Source organism: Schistocerca cancellata, chromosome 3, assembly GCF_023864275.1.
Source record: "Schistocerca cancellata isolate TAMUIC-IGC-003103 chromosome 3, iqSchCanc2.1, whole genome shotgun sequence".
Taxonomy (NCBI): Eukaryota; Metazoa; Arthropoda; class Insecta; order Orthoptera; family Acrididae; genus Schistocerca; species Schistocerca cancellata.
The window spans coordinates 234,659,677-234,677,054 of record NC_064628.1 but is presented as its reverse complement, the minus strand read 5'-3'; positions in this window follow the sequence as shown (position 1 = coordinate 234,677,054).

Here is a 17,378-nt window from a genome sequence, read left to right as displayed (position 1 = left end):
AGTGTCCGGAGCAAGTATGGTGGGTCTGACACACCGGTGTCAATGTGTTCTTTTTTCCATTTCCAGGAGTATATTTTCGATCTTACTTCTTGGTCCGTGTTTGCAGATTAATCCTCGATGATCTGCAGGTCCGCCGCCTTTAACGCAAACACACTTTGTTTTTTTAATTTTTTACCAGTAAAAGTTTCAGTTTAATAGTTACTATTTAATTTTTAGTCTCGTTGTAATTGGGGTCATACTTTGAAATAAAGCTCAATATGATTTTTTAGTTTATTTAGTTGATTGAATCATGGACATTATTTTCATTTCGACCGCATTTGTAAAAAGTTGTTTTTAGCTTCCACGTTAAATAATTTAAAACTTACTATTTAATTTCATTACTAAACCCACTTCAAACGTATTCAAGTATAAAAATACATCATAGTACCAAGATCATGTATTCGGTACTGAGTAACGTTTACTTTGGCGGACACGAAGCACCGAATCGTTACTCATAATTTCGTTACACGCTACCGTCCTTTACGCTCGGTTCTATCGGCCGTTTCGGAAGACATGTGCGCGCATGGGCGCAGTAGTTGCTATTTCGACAATATAGTTTCTGCTGTATAAGCTTTGTTGGGTAAATTTAGCTTCATTTGAAATATTGTTTTTGGAATTTTTCTGTTAATATTTATTGTGAGGTGAGTAATTTATACATGCATTCTTAACGAATTTTAAATGATTTAGGTGTTTATGATTTGCTACTTCACTACACTTCAGAGGCGGATGTGGCTGTAGTGTGGGTGGCCACGAGTTAAGTCGTGGGTGGGGGAGTGGAGCTGCCAACCTAGAAATGTAGACATACAGCTAAATCGGTCTCACTGGCGGCAATGAGAAACAGGCGACAGTGGTCGAAATATTCCGATTGTTTCTGAAATTCCATGAGCAAACTTTGGGCCAAGCCTTCAAGGTAGAATGCGGGAACAGCACTTAGCCTTCATACTCGTTTCCTGACTCTTGTGTCAATCAAGACGATTAGTTAACAGTTCTGTATTGTTCTCTTCAGTGCAATTTACAATGTACAAGAAAAGAAGCAAACTTACCGATGATAAGGCAAAATTTGATCTTTGCCATACCTTATATTTCGTGAAAGGTGGCTCTACATCAAATTTAAAAACGCATCTTATAAAAAAACATCGATCATAAGAATGAGATTTTCAGTCTGCAGCGGAGTGTGCGCTGATATGAAACTTCCTGGCAGATTAAAACTGTGTGCCCGACCGAGACTCGAACTCGGGACCTTTGCCTTTCGCGGGCAAGTGCTCTACCATCTGAGCTACCGAAGCACGACTCACGCCCGGGACTCACAGCTTTACTTCTGCCAGTACCTCGTCTCCTACCTTCCAAACTTTACAGAAGCTCTCCTGAGAACCTTGCAGAACTAGCACTCCTGAAAGAAAGGCAAAGGTCCCGAGTTCGGGTCTCGGTCGGGCACACAGTTTTAATCTGCCAGGAAGTTTCATATCAGCGCACACTCCTCTGCAGAGTGAAAATCTCATTCTGGAAACATCCCCCAGGCTGTGGCTAAGCCATGTCTCCGCAATATTCTTTCTTTCAGGAGTGCTAGTTCTGCAAGGTTTGCAGGAGAGCTTCTGTAAAATTTGGAAGGTAGGAGACGAGGTACTGGAAGAAGTAAAGCTGTGAGTCCCGACCGTGAGTCGTGCTTCGGTAGCTCAGATGGTAGAGCACTTGCCCGCGAAAGGCAAAGGTCCCGAGTTCGAGTCTCGGTTGGGCACACAGTTTTAATCTGCCAGGAAGTTTTAACATCGATCATCATACGAGACCATAATTACAATTTCACCAAATCAACTAGAGCTCACCAGATCCCAAGCAGGTTGAGAATTTTCTTCTGAAACGCCAATACCGTCTACATCAAAATGTGAAGTCGCTTCACTAAAACCTCAACCTCGACAACAACAAACAATTATTGCCACCTTTAGCAAAAAGCCCTTAAGTGTTGCAAGAGAGAAAAAAAAATACTGAGTTTGTTCTCAATACGCTAACTGAAGATTTGCAACCTTTTTCTGTGACTGAAGATGCTGGCTTCAAAACTTTAATTGAATACATGGAGCCCAGCTATAAATTACCAGCAACGTACATACTAAGCACAACATTACTGGATGCTCAGTATGTAAGAGAGAAAAATAAACTAAAAGACGAACTGGGAACTGTGTCTCACATTTCCATCACGACTGATGGTTGGACTTCTCGGGCAACGACGTCCTATCTAGTAGTTACAGTACACTACATCGTAAACTGGGAACTGAAGTCTGTATTGCCGGCCGGGGTGGCCAAGCGGTTAAAGGCGCTACAGTCTGGAACCGCGCGACCGCTACGGTCGCAGGTTCGAATCCTGCCTCGGGCATGGATGTGTGTGATGTCCTTAGGTTAGTTAGGTTTAAGTAGTTCTAAGTTCCAGGGTACTGATGACCTTAGAAGTTAAGTCCCATAGTGCTCAGAGCCATTTTTTAAGTCTGTATTATTAGGATGTTTTGAATGTCATGAGCAGCATACAGCCGACTATACTAAAATGGAATTATGTAATTTATTATGTAAGTGGGAAGTACAAGACAAAATTTATGTGTGTGTTACAGATAATGCCGCTAACATAAAATCAGGAATTCGGTTGGCGGGCGACGAACATGTGCCTTGTGTCGCGCATACACTTAATTCAATAGTGCGTTCTGGACTTACGAGCATTGAAACCATTATACAAAAAACTAGGACAATCATACACCACTTCCATAGAAGTTCAGTGTCTACAAAAAAATTAACATCAATACAAAGCCTGGGCAAAACCTTTAAAACTGAAAATGGACGTTGCAACTAAGTGGAACAGACACTGGATATGCTGCAAAGGATTTCTATTCTACAAGAACCCCTTGAAGCGGCCCTTGGACTTCTTCACAATCCTGTTGAAAGTCTCCTTGAAACTGATGGTTAGCTCTACCAGAAGTTATCAAAATTTTAAAGCCTTTTAAACAGTTTACAGAAGAAATGTCCTCGCAAAAGCAAGTGTCTAGTCCAAAGGTGCTAACAGCCACCGACAGTGTAGCGGGGATATTTGACAGTTTGAATATTAATTTAAGTACAGCAAAGAACATTCTGTTTAAGTTGAAGACAGAATTTAATAACCAGTTTAAAAACTGTGCTAGACATCCAGTCCTTTCGAAAGCGGCCTATTAGATCCAAGATTTAAGAGGTTTGCTTTTAAAGACAAATCTGCTTACGAATGCCAAAAGCTCATTAGAAACTGAATTCAAGAACACCACTTGAAGCAGAGTTGGCCGAGTCTTTATCAGTCATTCCATTTGACAAAGAGGACTCAATATACACTCCTGGAAACTGAAATAAGAACACCGTGAATTCATTGTCCCAGGAAGGGGAAACTTTATTGATACATTCCTGGGGTCAGATACATCACATGATCACACTGACAGAACCACAGGCACATAGACACAGGCAACAGAGCATGCACAATGTCGGCACTAGTACAGTGTATATCCACCTTTCGGAGCAATGCAGGCTGCTATTCTCCTATGGAGACGATCGTAGAGATGCTGGATGTAGTCCTGTGGAACGGCTTGCCATGCCATTTCCACCTGGCGCCTCAGTTGGACCAGCGTTCGTGCTAGACGTGCAGACCGCGTGAGACGACGCTTCATCCAGTCCCAAACATGCTCAATGGGAGACAGATCCGGAGATCTTGCTGGCCAGGGTAGTTGACTTACACCTTCTAGAGCACGTTGGGTGGCACGGGATACATGCGGACGTGCATTGTCCTGTTGGAACAGCAAGTTCCCTTGCCGGTCTAGGAACGGTAGAACGATGGGTTCGATGACGGTTTGGATGTACCGTGCACTATTCAGTGTCCCCTCGACGATCACCAGTGGTGTACGGCCAGTGTAGGAGATCGCTCCCCACACCATGATGCCGGGTGTTGGCCCTGTGTGCCTCGGTCGTATGCAGTCCTGATTGTGGCGCTCACCTGCACGGCGCCAAACACGCATACGACCATCATTGGCACCAAGGCAGAAGCGACTCTCATCGCTGAAGACGACACGTCTCCATTCATCCCTCCATTCACGCCTGTCGCGACACCACTGGAGGCGGGCTGCACGATGTTGGGGCGTGAGCGGAAGACGGCCTAACGGTGTGCGGGACCGTAGCCCAGCTTCATGGAGACGGTTGCGAATGGTCCTCGCCGATACCCCAGGAGCAACAGCGTCCCTAATTTGCTGGGAAGTGGCGGTGCGGTCCCCTACGGCACTGCGTAGGATCCTACGGTCTTGGCGTGCATCCGTGCGTCGCTGCGGTCCGGTCCCAGGTCGACGGGCACGTGCACCTTCCGCCGACCACTGGCGACAACATCGATGTACTGTGGAGACCTCACGCCCCACGTGTTGAGCAATTCGGCGGTACGTCCACCCGGCCTCCCGCATGCCCACTATACGCCCTCGCTCAAAGTCCGTCAACTGCACATACGGTTCACGTCCACGCTGTCGCGGCATGCTACCAGTGTTAAAGACTGCGATGGAGCTCCGTATGCCACGGCAAACTGGCTGACACTGACGGCGGCGGTGCACAAATGCTGCGCAGCTAGCGCCATTCGACGGCCAACACCGCGGTTCCTGGTGTGTCCGCTGTGCCGTGCGTGTGATCATTGCTTGTACAGCCCTCTCGCAGTGTCCGGAGCACGTATGGTGGGTCTGACACACCGGTGTCAATGTGTTCTTTTTTCCATTTCCAGGAGTGTAGATAGAATTTGATGCCAAGGCAACGTCAAGCTCTACAACAGCAGGTGTTACCAGTATAATTTCAGTGAGGCAATATATGGAAGAAAAGATATTAAGTAGGCAGAGTGCCCTTTAAAATCGTGGCAGGTGCGATCACTTCTCTATCCTGAGCTGTCATGCTTAGCACAAAAATACTTATCTGTCATAGCTACTGTAGTGTCGCGGAATAGTAAAGAGTTGGAAACGTGGAGTATTGTCAAATCTTCGTTGCCTATGCCGAGAGCCCGAGGCAGTAGGTTAGGCAAGAGCTAAGAGGATCGCACATATATCGGAATGTGCCGTCACGCAGGGGCAATGGCCTGGCTACACACAACAGGCGAGAGAGAATTGGTTAGCACGCGGGTTTGTGTTAGACGGAGACTTTCTTAGAGTGCAAGACAGAGGTATAGCGTCAGCTGTACTGCATTTCACAACTTCACGTAAGTCTCTCGTAACAACATGTAACTCTGTCGCAAGACACCTAAGGGGCGAGGGACCGATGACCTCTGCAGTTTGGTCCCTTTCGTCCTTAAACCAACCAACCAACCTAAGGGGCGAGTACGATAGATGAATCAGCAGTATAAGTGGAACGAATGCGTTCATTATAAACGAGCATGGCGTCAGGACGTCGCTCGTGCTTCCTTTAAATACACCAGCTTTGATAGCAACTCGCACTCGCAGTTAGACTTGCAGTTAGATGTGTACTGTGTCGTTGTGTAGCGCTCAGCTCGGTGATCGACATGTTAATCATTATGAAGGAGATGTTGCAATAAGGGCGGACCATCCAGCAGCAGACGTGAGGGGACAGTACTAGCTCTGGTCCTCTCTGCTGCCGCTGTCAATCATCAACCCAGGATTAGCAGACATCGCGGCAGACTCGCTCGCCGCCAATGCCGACCACATCAGTGAGCCGTCGTCGAGAACGTGCGGGGTCTAGGCCCTGTGCATCCGCCGTCACAACCGAGTGAGCCGACGACGCTGGGGGACTGCAGCCCGTTCCGCCCGTCCACCGCGGACGAGCCACCAGGAGGAGCAGGGATAGAGTACACTCCGCAGTACGAGAACGCCTCTCGTGCCGACAGCGTCGGGACTCCAACCCAGAGCCTCCACGCGCAGCAGCTTGCTGTCCGTAGCCGAGACGGCCGCCGTCAGCCACCCGCGGCCGAAGTAAGGACATTCCTCCGCTACGTCACAGCACGCGGCGCTGCGCTAGCAAGACTGTGCGGCCCGGATCTGGTGTCATCAATGCGAGTCAGCGAGGACTCTGGGAAGGTCATTGATATCACTAAGCCACACTGTACTCGGCAGGAATAAAGGTGTTATGAATTAATAATGTTTCTTTGGCGTTTCTGACGCTTCTACAGCCATTTCCTAGCATCCTGACAACTGGAGAGGTCACCGCTCGGCTATCCAGTCCACCGTAGGCGACCGGGACCACCGAGGCGCCTACACTACTTCAGTACCGTCAGAAAGAGCATTCTCGAAGTCAGGCCAAATATGTTGTCTGATAGGCGGAGTTCCCTGAAGCTGAAATCCATGGAAAAAAAAATTATTTTTAAATTTGAACCAAAGGTTTCTGCAAGACATTTCTCTGTACATTTTCTATCTGTTGTATACACCACATATTATGTTGATTATTGCACCGTTATTTTTTTGCTAGTGCATATGCAACAAATTGTCTTTAGCTGTCACATTAAATAATTCAAGACTTACTGCCTTTTGTTTTTATTCTGTTGTTAAACACGCTTCAAACTGATTCAAGTACAAAAAATACACCAAAGTACCAAAATGTAATCCCATGAATGCGACTGGACTCCATACGAGCTATACAGTACCGTCGGTAACGAAAGTAACGAGTAACAACACGTTTGTAACGAGTATTGTTGTCTGTATTAACGAATACATACGGATACACATTTTCTCGTTACTTTAAAATTTCTAATGCGCACACACTACAGATTGAGAGTAAACCGAAAAAAGATTGTAGTAACGATACTGCAATAAATTTATCATTAAAGTTGGGGATTAAGCAGCAGACGAAGTGAAAGATCTCTGCTACCTTGGAAGCGAAATAACATATGACAGACAAAGCAAAGACAGTGTAAAAGACAGACCAAAGTAGTGGGACAACAGGAGCATAGGCACAATTTCTAGTGCAGGTTGCCTACATTCAGGGGCAAGCGTATATCCGCTAGGGATAATCCAACCTTTTGAACGACGGGCCTTTAACCTGTTGTTCCTCCATTCACCCTCCTTCCTCCTCCTCTAACCCTCACACTCCTCCTCACCCATCGCTCTGGGAACTGCCCTTGCAGATATAAGAAGCACATTTTTATATCAGTTTGATTATTTAATTAAGTCGATCAATTAATTAAGCCCTCCCCCTGGGAACTCCCTAACCTTCTTGTCCCACTCCACCCCACCCCTACCAGGAAATTGGAGGCCCTGTGCTGGGGAGGGAGGATCTCACGACAGAAAATTCAATTACATAGCAGAAGCTATATTGTTTATTTATAAAAAAAAATCAATTTCCAGGGGTTGGATCTCTCTTGCTCAACATTCTCTGGTGTTTGGGGAGATGCGGGTCTTGTAAAATACACGGGGAAGAAGTAATTAAATCGATCGCGTTTTTTATCCCGATCACGCAACGAATACCACCATGAGACACCCATCACACGTAAATACACTATTAAAAATCCTTCGATCACAAAGCATGCATCGTCCGCCGTCCTGTTCGCAGCGCCTGCTTGTGCCACAGTACATGCAGATCACTCGGAGTCTCGTTAAACGACTTGTCCGTCACTGGTTACGCCATGTGCCGCGACTGACAGGCTGGATAAGACGCTAATTCCCGAAGAAAAGAATCAGGTGGGCACAATCCCTTGGTACTTGAAGCCCGAGAAATTGCTGTCGAAACACCTGCTCTCTCTCTCTCTCTCTCTCTCTCTCGTCCTGTAGTGCGCCGCTGCCGCGTCTGCACGCGCTGTCAGTCGTGGTCAGACTGAACTGTAAACAAAGCAGCATTTACCTAGTAAACCCCTGCGCAATATAGGTGCACACAAGACGCTTTCCTTCCAAGAAAAATGCCTGAATGAGAATCAATCCAGAAATACTGCTGAAGTTCATATATTATTAATTTTCCGTCCTGTGATCATGATGTAGAGTATATGAGGCAGATGTGTAGCTATCTCTTAAACCCAAATTGATGATGTCACAAAACTAGTAGAAGGCTGACTCGAAATATACTTTAAAAAAAAAAAAGATATTTGCATACAAAGAGAGAGAGAGTTGTAGTACTCTTCACGAACTGCTACAGGAGTTATTAAATCTGGTGAGGAATATCACATCTTGAAAATGTCCCAAATGGTGCTTCAGAAAACGTGCCATGGGACATAATAATTAAATCGTTAATATAGCGCTTAAACAATTTCATTCACACAATTTAAAACTACTCAGAGTCCGCAGCTCGTGGTCTTGCGGTAGCGTTCTCGCTTCCCGCGCCCGTGTTCCCAGGTTCGATTCCCGGCGGGGTCAGGGGTTTTCTCTTCCTCCTGACGACTGAGTGTTGTGTGATGTCCTTGGGTTAGTTAGGTTTAAGTAGTTCTAAGTTCTAGGGGACTGATGACCATAGCTGTTAAGTCCCATAGTGCTCAGAGCCGTTTGAACCATTTTTGAACAAAAGAAAGACCGACACTGCACAGTAGTTTACCGGCTTTCATTAAATAATCCAAAACTACTATTATTTGACATCACACTTGGAACTGGTGGCGTATGAAATGATAGTTCGAATTTCAAATTTCGATGTGAATTTACACCATCACGGTTATAGAGTTCCTGACCATTACATGTCTTTTAGAATTCTTAAGTTGACTGGTTCTCTCAGCTACACCAGGAAGAAGGGGGGAGGAAAGGGTCTGTCGTGTGATAGAACAGTAACAACAACAAAAACAAATACCTAGACGATATATTGAGAAACAAGATCCATTCAGGGCTAGATGACCGAAATCGTTGAAAACACCCTTACATTCCACATACTCACCTTCCGGTCACCCACACGCAGTGTGCCACAGTACAGTGCCAGTGCCCAGAGACGTGAACGTGGCCATGACTTCAGACACGGAAGCACGTGTCAGCCAGAGACAGGCCCGCTGACAGTGGGCGGCCCCATCCCAGGAGAAACTGAGCAGTAGGAGTTCGAATGCTCTCAGTATTCCCAGCGCAAACGGTCGTCATATTGAAGCTTCTCAAATCTCCATGGCATATACATGCAAGCTGGGTATTAGTTCACTACTCATCTATCCAGGAGGAGCCGTAAGTCAAATTGCCATAAGCTGAAAGCCTTTTTGGGCTCTCTGAACTGATGTACAAAGGATGGGCAAGCCCTTACCTGGAGCGAAGGCGTCTACTGAGATGTTGATTCCAGCCTCAGACCTGCTTGCCTGCTGCTATGTTTTCTACAGCCATCTCCAGACTCACAGGTATATTGGGAACCAGCACACATTTATCTGTGTCAACCGATGGACTGGAAATGTCTGCTTTTGACGGTTGTTGTTCTGGAACAAATCTCAATATCTGCAGTGTACATAATTTTCCGTGTAAGATGTCTCTCCCATATCCTTACGGCTTACATAGTCTTGAATCTATACTTCCCTTACGATGGGACACACAGTCATTTTCTTTGTACATGCCAGTATATAAGCCACAGTAACTTTACATTGCAACATGTACATATTTCAGACAAGCAGTGCAGTTATCTTTTATATGCGTACAGCACCCGAAAGAATTGTGATATGCCCACACTCACACCAGCTACGAGTCTCGATTTTCTTCAGTTATATGAAACTATCTGACGTTCACGCTTTCCTGCTAAGACTCTCTCAAACAAGTGCTATACAGCACAGGCGCTCAGCACTGTGTGATAACCAACAATTAATGGGTTGGAAGACACCACCGATACAGGATGGGGTGCTGTATCATCGTCACTGTCGATAGTGCAACAAGAAAAACACGACGACACTCTAAGGGATGCTGGTGAGGGGACGTTCTGTGTATCCATTTTTTACAGCGGTATTGCCAATGCTGTTCGTACACTATAGCACAACCAGTTGAACGCTTGTATTACAATATTGTCAAACTGTTTAAAAAATTAATCAATCATCCCTTACGTTCGGATATCCTTCTCAATGCCTTGATACCAGAATTCACTATGTCAAATCAATCCTCTCCTTATAACTAGACATACGTAATTTTTTTCATTACTTCCCACAAACATCTGGTGATATGTCGGAGTATCTGGGTATCGTTTTCGCAATGTAAAAAAGCCTCCCGCCATCATATATTTGTGGATGAATAAAGGATGTAAATACAATTTAAAAGAGCCATAGTGACTTTTTTGTTTTATCGATTTCATCACTTCCACGAAGCCTTTTCGTGTTACTCATACTTGTAAAGCCAGTCAACACACGGTAGCATCTATTATATATATATTCAGACTGCCAAGTCGTTGTTTGTGTCAGTGTATTCCATGCATAGCTACCATAGATGTACCTACCACCACGAAGATCATACAAATTTCCTCTTACTAAGAAATTATTGCGAGTTCAGTGGGTGGAGAAAGTGGAAAACTGCAGTGTGTCGAGTCTAAGCACATTTTAGTTCCTGTTGCTAAGCTACGTACTGCTTTAACACTTCGGAGGAGGATCACCACGAGATGGATCTGTTTTTGCAGCTGGCAAAATTGAGTTTCTTACGTAAAAACAAGCTGCGCGCGATAGCTGCGCGGTCTACGGCGTCTTGTCACCGTCCGCGCGGCTCCCGCCGTTGGAAATTCGAGTCCTCCCTCGGGCATGGGTGTGTGTGTTGTCCTTAGCGAAAGTTACCTTAAGTTAGATTAAGTAGTGTGGAAGCTTAGGGACCGATGACCTCAGCACTTTTGTCCCATAAGACCTTACCACAAATTTCAATTTCAATTTACGAAAAAACAACATGAACCTGTTTGAGCGTCATACAAAGATTTTGTTTGTTATTTGTGACAGAAACGGTGATTTAATCTTAAGGACCTGTTTCGATCCTATAATACGCGTATGGTGACGCTGAATTTTCAAAGAGGAATATCATGTAATGTAGAAACCTTCTACAGGGTTGACTCCAAAGAATCCTTTATTCCAGGCGTAGAATAGACGTCCGTTTGTCCCTTTCAGAGCACCAGCTGAATAATACTATGAATCCATCGTCACTGAGTTAGTCAACTACAAGTGTGTGCAGGATGTCCGTGAATAAGGTAATGCCGTAATTCTAATAGTGTATTTGAGGAGTATTAGTGAGTGTATTGTGTCCAGTATGGTCATGCTTTGGTTATCGCTATTAAAGGGGGATAGTGACTGCACAGCTCTGGTTATTCAACGACGGAGCTGTAACCACACATTAGAAAACTACTCTAGAGCTCTTACTTCCTAAATATGTTACGGCAGTTAGCCTATAGGACTACAGATTCGCTCGGAAAAGAGAATGTTATTGCTTACAATGTGTCTGAGCAGGCGAAATTTAAAAAAAAAGTGTGTAATGTGCTCTCGGATATATATAGGAAACTTATTAAGAGTTGTCGTCACGTGAACGCTTTTGATTGCTAGATGTTCCCTACACAACTTGTACCATTACTATGTAATATATATTTTATTTGCTACCTGACGTCTTTAAAAGGGATGAACTCATTTCAAAGCATGAGCCCTACTTTAAACACTGTGACTCGAATGCACACAGCTTGATGGACCACCATCAACGTCCCTTGTCTTAGTTTAAACTTTACAGCAACGTCGTTCTATATTTCTCTGAGTCGTATCGCGGTTAATTTGTTATTAAGGCGCTTCAGTCTGGAACCGCGCGATCGCTAAGGTCGCAGGTTCAAATCCTGCCTCGGGCATGGATGTGCGTGATGTCCTTAGGTTAGTTAGGTTTAAATAGTTCTAAGTTCTAGGGGACTGATGACCTCAGATGTTAAGTCCCATAGTGCTCAGAGCCATTTGAACCATTTTTGTTATTAAGGTGTTTGATTCTTTCAAGTGAGCTCAAAGTGCAAAAGAGGAAGTTTTCATTTCCAGAAAAATATTCAAATGAATGGTTTTTTATAAAAAGAGGGTGGCACGACTATGAAGAACAATGTGTAATTTGTAAGTGTCATGATTTGATTACGGAATGAGAAGAGCAGATATTAAAGATCATTTAGCTAACGTAAAGTGCAAATCAAACGTGCACTCCGGAAGCACTTATAGAGGAGGACAGTTACTTTGTTCCAAATTTATTCAAACAGGGTCAGTTAGTAACAGCAGTGAAATTAGCAATGTACTTTCATACCGTTAAAAGTCATTTTATCTATGAAATCAGTGAACTATACGTTCACGCCAAGCTCCAAACATTTTCCGAAGCCGCAAAAAACAAATATGTCGTTGCGCATAACAAAATCAACAGTAATTGCAAAATAGTTGTTAGCGCCAGACACCGTCAAACAAATACACATTGATCTTTCAAAGTTCCGTTATTTTTGGTATAGCTTAAGAGAAGTAGCCCGCTTTGTCCTGATTGCTCCTTTCAAATTTCGTCCATTTATAGTCAATTTAACAGAAATGTCTCGCATTTTCAAACAGAAATTATGGCAGCCCTAGATGCATTGGAAGCTGAACGAAATGGGGCGAGCATTACCTACATTTAATCTTACGTTCTGTTTCGTTGAATAGTAAAATGCCAACAACCAGCAGGACACAAGCAGCGCTCACAGGTCGGCACAGACTGTCACAGAGTGCTCAGACCGGGACCGACCTGTCCAGCTCGCCCAGACCAGAATTCATCTGCAGGTGGAGTACAATACAGCGTTCCTATTGGCTCCCTGTGGAAAGTGGTGGGGGGAGGGGCAGAGGGTATATAAAGGTCACTCCACCCCAGTCGCCCACATTCCTTCGTTAACCAGCATAGTGTGATGTCGATCGTCTTGCTCTCGCTTCTGTGCGTTAATCGTCAGTTTGCTCCTTTTCTGAGTGTGTTACCAGTTTGTGCGAAAAATGAAGGGCTGAGCTGCATCAGGCACCGTCGGTAGTGCCAGTGGCGGCAAACGGCAAAAACTGTTGGAGCAGGATGGGGAACTACGTGGTAAGTACAGAGTCAAATCGCTAACTGTAACTATTCTCTTCCACTAAGAATTTCGTAGTCTTGAATACATTTCTTCTTATTATCATTTTAGCGCATATCCACCAACAAAGAATCGTGGATGAAATGAATGCCGAGTTGCAACAGCAAAGACTGTGGCACCAGTAACAGCAGTGGCTACAACTGCAGCAACAGCAACGGCAGTGGCAGCAGCTGCAATATCATCGTAAACATTATATACATCTGTCATCGAATACGTAATACGTTGTGACTAACGGGTCTCAGGTTGTTGTAGATGATTTCGAGCGACCAAAATCTATGAATGTTACTATTTCACTAACAATTTCGCATTGTTGCAGTATGTCATCTACACGTAGTTTCTTTCAAAAAAAATTCATAGTTTACTTAATATGTTGCTGTACATTCTTTTCACTAAGAATTTCGTATTGTGTGAGTATAATATCCATTAATTTTTTTTTCATCTCCATAGTACTGTGCATGCATAATTAAATTTCATTGTATACGTGAAACATGTCACGTATTCTTTCTTATAGATTATTTCCTGGCAGACGAAGAAGGAAGACAGGGAGGGGTATGTGCTGGACATATGCTTGACCCTTGACAATGTGTCTAGTACTGTATTTTAAATACGACGGTATGCCGTCTTAGGCACTTTATAACATTTGAACACTTGATAAAGGCATTGTAAAGCCGAAAGCATGATCGTGTAAATGTAACACTGCAAATAAAAAAACAATCTAATGGAAGTACTGACTTTAAAGAAATACGCAGGAACCCCATGTCAGATCTCATGTAAGTGTATACTGTAAGAAACTATTTTTGCTTCCCGTAATTTTTGTGTGCATATGTTTTTATTGTTAGATCATTATTGTTGCAGGCGATATGGGGGGGGGGGGGGGGCGCTGGACAGATGAATCTTCTCCATTTCAGGCGATGGCGAAATGCTATAGTGGGTGGAGCAGACGGAGAGAGATGTTCGTCATCATGAGGTGATACGGGAGTTGAAAAGGTGCTGTGCAGCAGCAACGGCAGACAATGTCTAGAACGTTGTACTTATTTGCGTTCGTTATTCTACAGCGCCTTTGTCAGGGGAGAAATTCGTGCAATACGCCGTGGGTCGGCTACGGGGGGCGGCAAAGGCTATAACACCGAGACGGGGTCCCTTGCGGCACGCATCGCCAGCAAGGCCGCCTCGCGGGAAGCCACCGCCGCCCCTGGGCGTCGCCGTCCGCAGAGTGGCCCCGCACTGGCGACCATCGGCGACGCTCCCTTTGGCAAGTGGGTCAGGGCTGCAGCAGCCGCACAGTTCGCAGTGGCCCGATTCCTCACCATCTCCTCCTCCTCCTACTCGCCGATGTCGCGAGGTACAGCACGTTCCCCTCAACACATTACCGCAAGCAGCTTCGTCACATAGTTGTAGTTACAGTATTAGTAACAGAGATGATCTTGTGGCTAGCGGCAGTTCCCTCTCCGTCCTCTTAGAGAAGGACATCAGGTGAGTGACACCATACCGCAGGTAGAATACTCAGTGATTGCAGACACCTTTGGAGAGTGAATCTCGTTCATAAGGATCGAGATTCCGCCAAGAGCGTATCGCGAGCCTGTCGGGTTTCTAAGGGCGTGCCTTCCTGTCGTCGAAACGGAGCTCCTCAAACTAGGCAGTCATCTGCGGTATCCCGCCATTAAATGCAGTGCGGCGTTCTGCGTCGAACTATTGCACCCTCCCCCCCCTCCTCTCCCCTAAAGCTGCCTTTGTCACTGAAGAGACAAGTCTCCATTATCTTTGGGGGGAGAGGGGGGGGGGGGGAATGGCGTGATAACGCGGAAGACGTCAATCGCCTGGACGTCCATACACACGTCTATGACCCGGTAAATGGACAGTCCAGCTACATCAAGCTCCGTAAGGACACAACTGATAAGCAGACATGCATTAATGTCGAAAGTAAAACCTATCAGGCTTGTTTTGCATTGTCATTCCTGGCTTGCTAGACAAATTACGATAAAAATCCACAGTGCACACCTAAATACGGTCGGTATCTTCATATTCATAAGTGTTATAACTTTGATGGCAATGAGTTACGCGTCAAGATCCAGGACATTCCTAAATTTAAGTAGAAGAATTACAAAATATCTGTTCATGTTTATGGCCTGCAGAAAAAATGCAAGTCAGATGAACAGGCAAGCATGTTGTCGTCGGACCCCTCCATTTCTCAAAATTTGTCGGCGAGCGTAAGATGCATGTAAACACGCTGCTCTTCTCTGAAGGTGATAATTATCATTACGTTTCGATCAAAGACACGTCCCGACTTCTGTCCTCACAACTGAATAACTACAAGGGTAAAAAGCATATTCGCTTAAGGTACCTCAATTATTTGCCCTCAGACAAGTTATTAGCAAAGCATCTTACAGATTGCGTTTCCAAGGAACTGACCTCACATGCTACGTTTACAGATTAACATGTACCATATGCGTCAGTGAACGAAACTATATCGTCCTATGATTCGAGTCTTAACCGCTACAAATCTTATGTCAGGGATCATCCTGTGGTTTGGCTGCTCACTGAGGTTGAAAAACTTTCATGGCAGGTTGAAAAGCTATACAACAACAACATTCCCATGACCAAATCGAAGGAGAATGAAGGTTTGTGCCATAATTCCGTTGACTGTCATATTTGTGGGCTCCCGTTAGAAAGAAAAGCAGAAACTCCTCGTAATGGTCACTATCATCCCATGGGGAAGTTCCGTGGCGCAGCTCACAATATGTGCAATTTGAACTACCAGTTACCCTTTTTCTTGCATAACTGAAGTGGGTATGACGCTCACTTTCTAGTTGAGCACTTGGCTGATTTCGACATGGAGAAAGATCAGGTCAGTGTCCCACCTGAGAGCGTCGAGAAATACATTTCATCCCTCAAACGAAACATGCCAAGAATTACTTTCCACTTCCTTGACATGCTACGTTTTATGCAGGCGCCACTCCAGAAACTCGTTGAAACTCTGCCTTCGGAGGATATGCATATCACTCAGGTTTCATTCCCCGACAAGGAAAATTTTCAGTTTGTGACTAGGAATGGGTTTTCCCATACGAGTATGTGGATAGTACGGCAAAACTCAATGAAACCAGCCTACACGAAATAACTGCATTCTCCAGCAACCTTACAAGAGGATTGCACAATTGATGCACAGTAGAAGCATGTATGGCGGGAATCCACTTTAGGATATGCACGTCTTTACAAGGACACAGAAATGCGCTTGCTTGTGGACGTTTTCGAAAAATTCCGGAGTCTATGCGTGACCACATATTCTCTGGATCCTGTCTTTTATTACATGGCATCTGGGTTGTCTTGGGACGCAATGCTCAGGAAAACAAAGTGCAACATCGAATTATTGACGGATGCCGACATGCTTCTTTTCTTTGAATGAGGAATTAGCGGGGGACTTTGCCAATGAGTCCATAGGCACGCAAAGGCAAATAACCCAAAGATGTGTGACAGGTTCAACACATCCTTTGATTCTACTTACATAAGGTACTTGGCTGTAAAAAATTACATGGACATACCATGCAGCAGTCACTGTCGATTGGTGAGTTTCGATGGGTGTCCAAAGACAATGCAAGGGATTGGGTGGAAAAATCGTGGGGGTGTTGCAGCTAATTCTTATGTAAGGTATATAGTGGAGGCAGAATTCACATACCCTATTAGTTTGCATTATAAGCACACTGATTTGCCGCTGTGTTCAGAGCAACTAGTTCCGTGAGGAGGCTCCACCCCAAATCTGATGACAACGCTGGGAAATAAGCGCAGATACGCGATTCATTATCGTAATCTCCAGCAGTGTCACAGCTTGGGGATCGAGTTGGTTAGAATCACCCGGACTATCTCCTTCAAGCAGTCTCCCTGGTTGAAGGAGTGTATTCATTTGAATACAAGACAGAGAGCTTCCGCGACGTGTGACTTTGAGAAGGATTTTTATAAATTAATGAATAATTCAATTTTCGGTAAAACTATGGACAATTTGAGGGAACGACGTGAAATTTTGATTAGGACTGAATGGGATGGTCGTTATGGCGTAAGAAAAAGCACTGTCAGACCAAATTTCAAGTGGTTCACCATATTCAATATGAACTTAGTCGCTGTGTAGGTGGCAAAATATGCAGTATAGGTTACGAAACCTATTTATGTGGGGACATGCACACTAGAACTATCAAAACTCCACATATACCGCTTTCATTTCGCAGATCCTAAACACTGTATATGGGTGCAGACAACTTCATCTATTGGGTGAAGAATGACATCCATATGAACCAATGAGGTACCACGGTAATAAATTCGACACGTCCGCATACACGGCCGATAATCTTTATACAATTTCTCCACAGAAAAAGAAGGTTATCAGCCTCGTGAAATAC